The sequence below is a fragment of the Dermacentor silvarum genome, chromosome 3 (genome assembly GCF_013339745.2).
Source record: "Dermacentor silvarum isolate Dsil-2018 chromosome 3, BIME_Dsil_1.4, whole genome shotgun sequence".
Taxonomy (NCBI): Eukaryota; Metazoa; Arthropoda; class Arachnida; order Ixodida; family Ixodidae; genus Dermacentor; species Dermacentor silvarum.
The window spans coordinates 125,653,565-125,666,670 of NC_051156.1; positions in this window are offsets into that span (position 1 = coordinate 125,653,565).

A 13,106-nucleotide genomic window follows, 5' to 3' on the forward strand; every position below is an offset into this window, starting at 1 on the left:
CAGTAGCAAGTTTGTGTTTAGTGGCGCACGAGTGTAGAATGTCATTAACAAATTTAGAAAGAAAGTAGCGGCCGCGGTCGGTGAGGAGCTGTCGAGGGGCACCGTTGTGAAGGATGCCGTTTTCTAGTAGGAAGTCGGCGACATCGGTTGCACAGCTTGTCGGAAAAACCCGTGTGATTGCGTATCGGGTGGCGTAGTCTGTGGCTGCAGCAATCCACTTACTTCCCGAAGCAGACGTAGGAAAAGGGCCTAAAGGATCAATACACGGAAGAATGGTTCTGATGGTACGTCAAGTGGTTGAAGGCAGCCATCAGAGAGTGTGGTCGGCTTTTTACGTCGTTGACAAAGGTCACACGCAGCGATATAACGGCAGAGTTCACGGTAAAGGCCAGGCCAAAGAAGGGCTGATGAACGCGGTCATAAGTCTGTGACACGCCAAGGTTACCGGCAGTCGGCACATCATGAAGCTGGCCGAGGACAGTCTGGCACAGTTGCGCAGGGATAACTAAGAGTATGTCAGCATCGTCAGGGCGGATGTTAGATCGGTACAATATACCATCGGGAAGTTCAAACATGCGAAGAGAAGGGTTGATAGTCGTTGAAGTCAGCCGTTGAATAAGGTCCTTTAAGAAGTCATCCCGGCGTTGTTCCGCTCCGATATCGCGAAAAGCACTTAAAGAGAGAACGGTGACAGGTATGCCGGCCGTAGAAACGTCAGGTGGGTCGAGAAGTTGCGCGACATGCAGTCCGCATCTTGGTGTAACCGGCCGGTCAAGTATACAACTGAGTAGTTATAATCTTGAAGGCGCAGAGCCCACCGGCCAAGGCACCCAGAAGGATCTTTCAGGGAAGAAAGCCAACACAGAGTGTGGTGATCAGTGATGACTGTGAATTGCCGGCCGTACAAACAGGCGCGGAATCTACCCACTGCCCAAACGAGAGCGAGACACTCGCGCTCAGTGATGGAACATTTGCGCTCAGCAAGTGAAAGAAGGCGGCTAGCGAAAGCAGTAACACGTTCTTGCTCTTGTCGACTCCACTCTATCCCTTCTTTCGCTCCCACTTACCCCTCCCCGTTGGCGCTGAGCCGTGCTCCCTCAAGGGCTGCAGAAGATAGCGCCAACCTTTCCCTTTCCCTCAAGAACCACTTATCATCATCTTGCCGTTTCTGGGTAATAAGGCATTCAAGTCTGAAGGGGCAGGAGGCGCAGTAAAAGTTGCACATGAGGAGTTGGCAGAAGTTAAAGCCGAAATGTGGTAGTCTCAGGCCGGCGTGATTTGCGCAAGTGATATGCCGCGTGGGAGAACTTGTGCACGAAGTCCGAAGTTCACTAGCGGAAGACAGGCCGTGTTGTCCGTAATGGTAATGACGGTGTGAGCAAGCGCGACGTTATGCGACGGATCCGGATTAGGGGACACGATGTAGTTACCGTCTGGTGTAGGCGGAACAGAGGAAACACCTATGTAGGTAACAGCAAAGTGAGGGAGGCGAATATGCTCTGCGGAACATAGCTGGATCGGAGCACTATCGGAGGATCAATAGCAACAGATAGAGCGAGTTGCACAACACCAGCAGAAGATTCCATCAAGGCGGAATGGGCTGAGAAAGTCAAGTTCAGGATTAGGTCGTGAGGGCAGTGTTCTAGAACATAGAATAAAGCAGCAGTATGATGACCGGCGACACTAACACGTGCTGGACACGAGCGGTATGCCAATAACGGCCGGTGTTCCCCCGTCGGCAACTCGGAACACAGGCGACGGGGCAGGAGTGAGTACTTTTATTGCGATAGCAATTATATGGACACTCAAAAGCAGATTTCTGCCGTCGCCATCGCCGTCGCCGTGAGGTTCCGTATGACGTCATTTGGAGATGAAATCGTCGCCGCGCGCCGAACGCTGTATGTGCGAGTGAAAGGGCGCGAGGGGCGCGTCTTTCACGGGGAGTGAACGCGCGGCGGAGAACAAACGCGCGTTCTGCGCCGTGCTCGCTTAAGGGCTGCAGAAGTAGGCGTCTCTTTTCTCCTTTACAATCACCATATATGTAGAGCAAACGCGCCTTCTTCAGACGTGCGAGAGGCCGTGGGGGAGGGGGAGGGAAGGGAGGCGACGTTTAGCTGCGGCACCAAGTGCCTATTTATATCAGAGGCTCCAGCAACAGTCACCAACGCCGCACGCATTTTGAGCTAACGCGGGCAAAACGCCGATGGCGTCGACAACAGTTCTGCGTGTTGTTGCTACCAAAGCCGCTCACCTTACTTCGTATGACATTGCTGTGTTGCTATCGCATTCATTGCTTCGCCCTTAGGGCGAAACTGTGACATTTTCTTGAGACGATGGCGAAGCTGAGCATTCATCACAGATATGTGCGCACCAGTGTCAATCAGAGCCGTAACAGGTACACGATCCACGTTCACTTTGATGAGGTTCCGATGTGTGGGCAGGGTCAGAGAGGATTTTGGCGTCGGGTCGGTATAGCAGCCGCACGTCTAGGTGCCGCCCCCGTTAGTTTTCTGAAAGCGTGCGCCGGAAGGAGCTGGGGGACGGTGGTCGACGAGATGGAGGCGATCGGGAGAAGCGGCGATGTGGCGAAGGAGAGCGGCTAGATCGGGTGGGCCGAGAAGTGTCGTCAGCTGTTACTGGTTGCATGGGCGGTGGGAACCGAGAAGCAGCATGAGGTGGACGGTCGGATGGGAGAAAGGGCCAAGGGGCCGAATTCCACGAAGAGCACCAGTGACGTGAAATATGGCCGATACAGCCACAAGTGAAGCCTAATGGCCTGTCGTCTGGAGTGGGCCATTCGGCCGGGAGTCGATACCGCGTAGGGGCATTCAGGTTTCGGTGGCGCATGGCAGAGGTGGACGGAGCGTAATCAGGCCGATTAATGGAGCAGACGTTGGTCAAGCCAACGTTGGTCAATTCTTGGCGTACGGCGGTCTGGATCAGGGACACGGTGGCCTGGCAATTGTCGGGGCCAAGGGTTGGGGTTGGGATAGGAAATGCGGATTTGATTTCACGCCGGGTGATGTGTACGCATTGCCCATGGGTGGGCAATGCGGCGGCTCTTGGCTTCCTCAAACTGCCGGCATTTGGTAATGTTAGCTTGTACAGTAGAAGAATTCGTAAACACAAGGAGGTGAAAGGCATCATCTACTATGCAATTAATGATATGCGCGACTTAATCAGTTTCGGACATTCCAGATCCATTTTGCGGCACAGAGTGAGTACGTCCTAGATGTACGTAAGGTAGGACTCAGTTCACGTCCGGACACGCCAAGCGAGGTCTTCTTGGGCGGCACGCTGACGTCCAACAGGCTAGCCAAACTAATCCTTGAGCTTCTGTTTACAAATGTCTCAGGTGGTAAGTTCCTCCTCGTGGGTATGAAACCAGACGCGTGATGTTGGTCTGCTCCCAGTGGTTGCTTGCATTCACCCGCTCATACAGTTGCAGTCAATCTTCAACATCAGTGTCGTTGGTGCCGGAAAAGTTCCGGGGTCGCGCGGTTGTGCCAGACTGACGAAGGGCGATTCACATAGGTCGCGAAGCTTCGGGCGAAAAGCGGTTCAGAACCAATTGCCACCGACATCAGCAAGGGTGGTTATGGGAGCAGCGATTGAAGCGCGACTATGTTTGGAGGGAATAAACACTGGCAAAGAAAAAAGCGTTTTTAAATTAAAGCGAGACGCAGGTCGATTCATTCAACGAAAATAAAATTCCTAATTCATTTTATATACCCACGGCGAGAAAAGATACAACTGTATTTTACTAGATCATTATAAATAAATACCTTATTTCAGGGCCCACCATGAGAGCGCCCATAGATAGCGGCGGGCGTTGACGCCGCTATCACTTGCAATGCCATGCAACTCTTGGAGTGCGTGGAAAGGCGCGCTCGTAAAGTTCACGTGTTACAATACGCCCCCCTCACATGCTGTGTTGTTTTGGATGTCGAAGTTTGTCTGAATTAGGTGACGCGGGTAGTTTTATTGTTTCTTAACCTGTGCAGTCAAAAGTAGTGAGTTGCGACCGTCAGATACTTGTTTACTTTAGTTGTTTTCGTGCAACAGCGCTGGCCGACAGGCTTGGCGTCCGACGAAAGGACGAGCACTCTACGCAATCTACGCCCAAAGCGTTCGTCGGCCTCCAAAGAAAGTATGTTCTGTGCAGCGATGCGATTTCGGCACCCGTACGGCTGATCTTTTCCGGCATCGCTTTGCGCGCTGAAAACTCGGAACGCCCATGAAGTCGAATGGCGGAGCAATTGAATATACAGCTCTAATGACAGGCCTCCAAAAACAAATTTCGCGCCTATGAGAACAAAATGACATCACTTCTGTTTTTGACGGATATCACGACAAATTATTTTTTCTTCCGCCGGAAGTGTTCCCTCCTCACACAGATGGCGCTAAGCCCCATGAACCGCCGGTAAGCAACCATGTTTTGAACGTATGGGCTTCTATGGAAGCTTCGCTACCAGATGTATTTACCTTGGACTGACGGTGGGCAGGGCGGGGGGGCGACGAGCCGAAGCATCCTCGCCTTGAGCAGGCATGGTAGATGCAGCGAAGGAGCGCCCGCTGCGTAAATCCGTCTTGCAATTGAGCCCTAAAACTCAACCAAAAATGTTACGGGGGACAAGAAGGAAGAAATATATTTACAGGGTATTTACAAGCACTGCAGCGGCTGAAAAGATCACAGTTAGCTCGCGAAGTTCAGAGCGCCATCTTGATGATGATGATGATGACGAACCTCTGTCATGGCCCGCACCCACTAAGGGGGATAGGCCAAGAATCGGGCAGCAGTGGGCGTCCTCTTCTTCGAAATCACTTGAAAACGTTTTTTTCATCGGTCTGTCACAATATATTTGCATTATTTTCTTTATTCCATTATCAAACCATGCATTATTTTCAGAACCCTGTATTTCCTTTATTCATGTCGACTGTCATTCTCTTTTTATTGACATGCATATACGTCGACGTTATTTTCTTTTGCGTCGACTTTGGAGGAAGAGGAGGAATAAACTTTTATTGCGGAACCAGCACTTTAAGATGGTCGGGCCTAAGCCTCCCATGAGGGGACGTCGAGGGCTTGCCTCGCCGCCGCCTCACGCAACCTCGACGAGAGGGTCGTGGTGTTAATGTGTGTGTACTATGCTGGGCACTCCAACAGCATATGCGGAAGCGTAGCCGGGTGAGTGCCACAGCACCGACAGTTGGGGGCATTGTAAACTTCAGGGAATATAAGGTGGAGGCGGGTGAGTGACGGGTACGTATTTGTTTGTAGCAGACGCAGGGTGGTAGCCTGCGCCCGGCTGAACTTGGGGTTAGGTGGAGGGAAGGTTCGGCGACTAAGGTAAAATGCCTTAACGAGATCGTTATAAGTTGTCAGATTGTCCCTGGTGTCCCACTCGTCTCCAGTGTCTCCGGCGCGGTTGACTAGTCCTCGCGCAATGGAGTGGGTGACCTCGTTGAGGTTGGGGAGGTGTGGGTGGACAGTGCCCGCGTGGGCCGGGATCCATGTCAGGAAGATCATGCTTTTTTTAGAGTGTGGTGCCTGGCGGAGGATACGAAGAGCTTGAGGAGAAATACGGCCTTTGCTGAAGTTAGTGACAGCTGAGCGAGAGTCACACACGATGGTGTGACAGGTAGGATCTAGAATGGCCAGGGCGATGGCCACTTCTTCAGCCGTTTGGGCAGTGGGGGTAGTGACCCTGGAGGCGTGATGTAGGACTCCATCGCGTGTGGCGACGGCCACAAATCGTGTACCATGGGAATATTGGGCTGCATCAACAAGTGTAACGCCAGGTACATGAGCAAGGGCTTTTATGATTGCTCCGGCCCGAGCTTGGCGCCGGGCCCTGTTATATTCAGGGTACATATTTTTAGGAATAGGGTCTGTGTGGATCCAGCTACGGATGTCAGTCGGGATCGATTGTTTGGGGCCCTGTTGCTGATGGTAAGTGAAGCCAAGCGTAGATAGAATAAAGCGTCCCGTTTCAGTAAGGGTGAGCCGTTCAAGCTGAGAGCGTTCTGGTGCTTCAATGAGTTCGGCAAGGGTGTTGTGAACTCCTAGTTCGTTGAAGAGTTCAGTACTCGTGTAATGCGGGAGGCCAAGTGCTTGCTTGTGGACCCCTCGTATGAGGGTTTCGAGCTTGTTTTGTTCAGCCCGGTACCAGTTGAGGTACGCAGCAACGTAGGTGATGTGGCATATGAACGCGCTTTTTATTGTTACCAAGAGGCCAGCTAGGCCAATCCCTGATATAGTGCAGCTTATGGTGAAAAGTAGTTACTTTCTGACAATATTGGGAGCAAGTATGCTTACACCGTTAATTTAACTTTCCCCGCGACTGATTATCGCTTTTTCCCTCATCGAGACCTAAAATTTGATACATTTTGGGATTCACCACGACGCTCTGGATGCGCGAAAGGGCCGTTGTTTGCCCAAGCGATCAGATAGATACCCAGCAACCCACGTACACCAAACGCGTGTGAAGTAGCTAAAAAAGACCTTGCTCTTCAAAACAATAAATTGGTACACTTACAATGCACATATGTAAAACTGGGTCAGACGTGGCGAGTTCGATGACAATATAAGCAACTCAGTATGACAGGCTGTAGGGCGCCACCTCGTGCATGCTACGCGTTCTCGGTTGTCCATTCGTATCTTTGTCGGTACATGCGTACAGCTGGCACAAGCGCATATAAGTGGGAGGTCTGCACGCCTCCGAGGGCTTCTGTTGTTGTGTGGCTGGCGATGCGGCATCTGATCGGATATGAGTAAAGCGTGTTATGGTATTTGTGTGTTCGATCTGTCCTGCTTCACACTGCAGACGGGATACAGCAACCTCTATGACCCCATTCTGGCGCCCAATCCGTTTTCGTATATCATGCGTATACCATGCATGGCAGACAGAAAGCCGTTGCTGTTTGTGTTTTGCCACTCGAAACGTTTCTAGCATCTCTAGGTTTTTTGTTTCAATGCTGCTCCTTCCGGCATGGTCGATCCCAAGAGAACATGTGGCCGCAAAGCAGGCCGTAAAGCAGCTGCCTGGCGTGCAGAAGAGCCTGATGTAGGAAGCCGCAAAAATGTCCGTCGCTAACCACCTATGTCACCTCGCCGAACAATCACGCAGTTCTTTAGCTGATCCGCAACTTCAACCACACGATGAGCTACTGAAATACACACGACACGACCGGCATCAGTGTCCGACTTCCTCGATACGCTGAAGTCGTCGATCAGCTGGATTCGTATACGCCAAAGCTACTAGCGCCTCGGAAGTGTATGTCATGGCTCGAGTCTTGCCAGCAGCCTTGCGTGAAGGCGCAGGATGTTGCTGGAAGATCCAGTCCTCTTTTCCAACGCGTAAATAATTCGAGACGCGCTTCAGAGAAGAGTTCCTGCCACCTACATATGAACCCTGAGTCCAACGTGAGCTGGTTTTGCCAAAAGAGCACCCAGACGAAAGTTTGCTCGAGTAAGGTCAACACGACGCCATAAAAAAGCCGGCAACCGTGGCCTGGTACCGCAAAGTGAGCAATGTGGTGCGTGCATGACGCTAAGCGGGGTCACTAAAGCACTTCGTATCATCAAGAGTAGCATTTGCGTCTCTCGAATTATGATGTGTTTTGTGCTCCCCCGGCGGAGCACAGTTCGATCACTTAATTGAGTGCGTTTGGATGCAGCTACGACATTTGTGTTTAATTAGCGGTTTCAGTGTATCTCGTATGGACTGTACTGAACGACTGAATGAACTTGACATCAAGGCCATGGTGCTTGCAGCATACGGCTGACAAGTCAAACATTTTTTTTCATTTATGTGGAACTTCCAATTTATGTGCAAATGCATAGCCACAGTGCACGTATCCGCAATTCCTTAGACTCGCTTCGACTCTGTCTCAGAAGTAGTTACAGCTTCACATGTTTTATTTATCTGCGGAAAATTGGAAAAAATACTTATCAAGAAAGCGGTCACCAAGGAGACCCAATCTCTCCAATGATATTGACGGCATGCTTAGAAGAGATATTCAAGATGTTCGACTGGAAAGGGTTACGAGCGATGATCAACGTCGAATGTCAAAGCCATGTTCAGCTTGCCGATGACGTTGTGCTGTTCAGTAACGCTGAGGATACATTGCAACAATGATTGAGGACCAGAATTAAGAAAGTACGAGAATAAGTTAAAGATTATTATGCAGAGGACGAAGGTAATGTTGAATAGCTGGTCAAGCGAACAAGAATTCATGATCGGCGGTCAGCCTATAGAGTTTGTGTAGGAGTAAGTTTATCCGGGTCAGATACTCACAGGGAACCGTGGTCATGCGAGGGAAAGTTACAGAAGAATGAAGATGACTCGAAGCGCATACGGCCGGCATTGCCAAATCATGACGGTAACTCAGCGCTGTTGTTGAATAGAAAAGGGTGCAATCACTGGGTTCTACCAGGGCTAACATATGCAGTAGAAACCTGGAGGTTAACAAAAAAAGCTTGAAAACAAGTTAAGGACCCCTCCAACAGGCGATGGGACGAGAAATGTGAGGTATAACATTAAGAGACAGGAAGAGAGCGGTGTGGGTCAGAGAACAAACCGGTGTAGCGGTAGTTGGCAAAGAGAAAAGATTGGAGCGGTGCAGGCCACATAATTTGTGGGGCAGATATTTGGTACTATACTAGAAATAGAGAGTGGATGCTAGGATGAAGGAAGCGCTGTAGAGGACGGCAAAATAATAGGTGGGAGATGAAATAAGAAAATGGGCAGGCACAACTTGGAACAAGCTAGCGTAGATCAGGGGTAATGAGACCGCTGGGAGAGGCGTTCGTCCAGCAGTGAAAATTAATATGCGCTGATAACATTAATTACATCATCCGAAATTCGCCCACAATTTGAACGCGCTGTTGCTTGTGAGCCACCGTTGGCTTCGTATTGTGAGGCCACATGCGCATGTTTACAGAACGGTGTCTGTCACGCCTCTTGGATACCACCACTCCTACCTTGTCTTCTTGCTATATGTGCGGAATCTGCTCTGAACAAAGTGCGTCAGCGTCGCAAGAATGACGACTTGAACCGATTTGATCTGAAGCCAGCTAGAATACTGAGCCGATATAAGGTTCTTGTACGGTGCTGTGCACTATTTTGACGTGCCCTTTAACATCTGTTCTTATAGTGTGTCTAAATTTATGGAAACGTTAGCCAAGATCATTGTGGGGATGCTGATTGATTAGCCTTCAGTTAGATGGAGTAGAACGTGGTACAGGCAGCGTACTTAGGGGCTCCAGGCCCTGACGTCACCAACCTACGATTTGTTACCAGTCTCTAAAATTCAAGCGTACTTCACTTGAATTTTCACTTCAATTGAAGTTCCGTCTTTCGCCTGTGTCGGAATGTGGCCACTTCAACCTGCAAAGCAAACGCTTGGCCTGCTGCAAGGCATCACCTTGTTTTATCATTTGAGAAGAAGCCAAGAAAAAGTGATGAATGCTGACACGACGTAAAACTGTAATAGGCAGTGAAATTTGCACATGCAGATGTTACGTAGTGGAGTTACCTGTCATAATTTCGGCCATGTCGGTAGCCATGGCTTCTTTCTGCAATTCTGTTTCAGGATTACTTTAATAGCTCTCCGTGCCCTCACCAACTGTCTTATGCAAAGGGAGCTCACGATTCATCGTTAGTTTGCACTCGACAACTCGACAAAAGCGATGCCGGAAAAGATCAGCCGTACGGGTGTCGAAATCGCATCGCTGCACGGAACATACTTTCTTAGGAGGCCGACGAACACTTTGGGCGTAGATTGTGTAGAGTGCTCGTCCTTTCGTCGGACGCCAAGCCCGTCGGCCAGCGCTGTTGCACGAAAACAACTACAGTAAACAAGTATCTGACGGTCGCAACTCACTATTTTTGACTGCACAGGTTAAGAAACAATAAAACTACCCGCGTTACCTAATTCAGACAAACGTCGACATGCAACACAACAAATGTGAGGGGGGCGTATTGTAACAGGTGAACTTTACGAGCGCGCCTTTCCACACACTCCAAGAGTTGCATGGCATTGCAAGTGATAGCGGCGTCAACGCCCGCCGCTATCGATGGGCGCTCTCACGGTGGGCCCTGAAAAAGGTATTTATTGATAATGATGTAGTAAAATACAGTTGCATCTTTTCTCGCCATGGATATATAAAATGAATTAGGAATTTAACTTTCGTTGAATGAATATAACTGCGTCTCGCTTTAATTTAAACACGCTTTTTTTTCTTTCCCAGTGTTTATTCCCCCCAAACATAGTCACTCTTCAATCGCTGCTCCCATAACCACCCTTGCTGATGTCGGTGACAATTGGTTCTGAACCGCTTTTCGCCCGAAGCTTCGCGACCTATGTGGATCGACCTTGCTACTAGTTTGAAGCTGTCCCTAAATTTTTTTAACATAGCTTTACATTTCCCATGTCAACGAAAACATTATGCATTGTGAGAAATACTGTCTATGCAAATTCACTGCACTGACGATGTACACGAGGGCATAAGAGCATGAACAAAGTGCACACGTTAAGGCACAATTTGGTTAAATACGCGAAACACATGAAGAAAGATAGAATAATTTTTCATTGTTGGATGTGAGATAATGCATATGAAAAGTCGGGATGAAAATACATTTTTCATTGAGAACATAAAATTGGAAAGGGCTAAACCTGGGGAAAAAGTTCACATTAGAGCTGAAATTATACAAATATATTCAGAAATTATGAACTATTCATACAAATAATATTGTACAATATAATGATTCTAAACCTAGCCGAAAATTATCTAAGACGACTGGTTAAAGCAATCCCTGTGCAAGAGATTGACAAATTACACCCATGTGTCTCAACACGAAAAACATTTTAAAGAAATGATAATAATCGTAAATACAATGTATACATTTTTGATTGGAAGATAACTTTGCATTTTAATTACAATAAGTTCGCATCATGTCACCACATAAGACCAGTAACTGGCCACGCGGGAGCAGGACCTCGGGGAGTTTAAACACTCGCTCCAGCTCGTGCGGTAACGTCGTACGCTGCTACTCTGTTTTAGGGCCTATGTAGCAGCGTAGTGGACGACCTAGCCAGGAGGGGATATTCTGAAAATTTTGCGATGTTTTGCTCTCACGTGACTACACACTGCGTCGTTACATCACAGATCGCAGCCTCCCACGTCCCCACGTCTCTGCGGGTTGGGTCTGCGTCTGCTGCTATTGGTAGTGTCGTTGTAATGCGTGCTCGGGTGTGCTTGCATTGCAGTAGGAGGTGTGCCAAGGTGTCTGGCACGTTGCAGTATGGACTCGTGTAGCTGTATATCGTCGGGTGGAAATGATGCAGTAAGCTTCCGTGGGTGAAGGTATTGCTCTGGAGTCGCCTGTAGTCGGTACCTTCGTTTCTCGTTAGTTTTGGATGTGGTGGAGGGTATACCCTGCGTCCAAGCCGATAGTGCTGCAGTAGCGCTTGCTAAGTTAGCGGTATTGTTTCCGTTTCCTCCGCTGATTTGGGTGGGTGGGACATGTCGAAAATCTCGTGCGGGGAGGCCCGGTTGACGCTTGCGCGCGCCGCGGTATGTGCCGCTTCATTCCCCTCGAGTCCCTCATGTCCCGGAACCCACATGATGCAGGTGTAGGGGGCAGGAGTGTCGCCACGTTTCAGTATGTTTATCGCTTTGACGAAGATCCTGCCCTTCATGTAGTTGCGTGCCGCTGTTTGAGAGTCGGTGAAGACCACTATGGCATCGTCGCTTGTATGGGTGGCGAGTGCTATAGCGGCCTCCTCTGCTGTGTCCGCGTGTTTGGCGATAATTGTAGCCAACGCCAGTGTCGTTCCCCTGTAGTCTGTGACGCTGATGGCGAAAGCGTTTCGGCCCGGATACTTGGCTGCGTCCACGTAGCGCGCCTGCGGGTCGTTACGGTGCTTGTGTCTGATGGCGTTTACCCTGGCGAGCCGTCTGCCTCGATGGTGCTATGGATGCATGTTCCGAGGGATCTGATGAACTTGTAGGCAATCTCGGAGCTTCGACATGATCTTTTCGTCACGTTCACCATCAAGTTCTAGGTTGGTTGCGTATCCTGTGCGTTGGAGGGCTGCTTGGCCTGTGGTTGTGAGCTTGAGTCTCTCGATCTGGTTGATGAGGTGCGCTTCCGCAAGTTCTTCCCAGGAGTTGTGAACTCCCATGCGAAGCAATCGGTCAGTGGAGGCGGTTGTTGGCAGTCCTAGGGCGAGCTTCGTGGCCTTTCGTATTAGGAGGTTTAGCTTTTGTTTCTCGGCTGTCTTCAGGTTGAGGTAAGGAGTTCCGTATGTAATGCGGCTGTACAGGAGGGCTTGTACCATTCGCAAGGTGTCGTGCTCTTTGAGGCCATTGCGGCGATTTGCCACCCGCCGCATTGCGGTGATTTGCCACAATCAGGCGGAATGCAAAATATTTGGTTTAACAAGACAAAGAAAGAAAAGTAATCAAAAAGTAAATGTCTTAACTTGGTTACGATTTCGATATTCTCTGAGTCATAGCAAACTGGTCTCGAGTTGTTGAGAGGCTTATCTCCAGGCGAAAAAAATAATTATGTAGTTTTGAGGAGCATTTTGTGAAGCATTGCAAGTTGTGACTAACACAGTGGCAATAATTTCACGTTCACGCTCAGTGCTCGCTCGACTCTTACCCTCTTTTGTCTCCGCTCATCATCGGCGCTTTAACTTCGGTGTGAAAGCGGTGCTGGGTGGCGTTCAGTGCGACTGACAACTGACGTCACGGCAGTGGACATCTGCTGTTCGTGGTTGACATCAACACTTTGGTTAATTTCTATATCGTTTTTACTACTGTTACTTCTGCGGATTGACCGTACCTTCCAAATTCGCAGTTTCCTGCGTGACCTTCGAGAATGACGTGAGCCGTACTTAAAGCAGTGCTCTCGCGAATTGTGGTTCGATTGAACATCGGCAATGTAGCGATGTAGGATATGTGCGGGGGCGTTTTTGTGCGACACTTGAAGAATTGCTGGCTCTCCTGTAATCTAGAGTAGATGTAAGCATGAAATGGATAAGCGCGAAATGAGATGATACTAGCTACAGTCTTAAACGGGTGTAGTGCATGT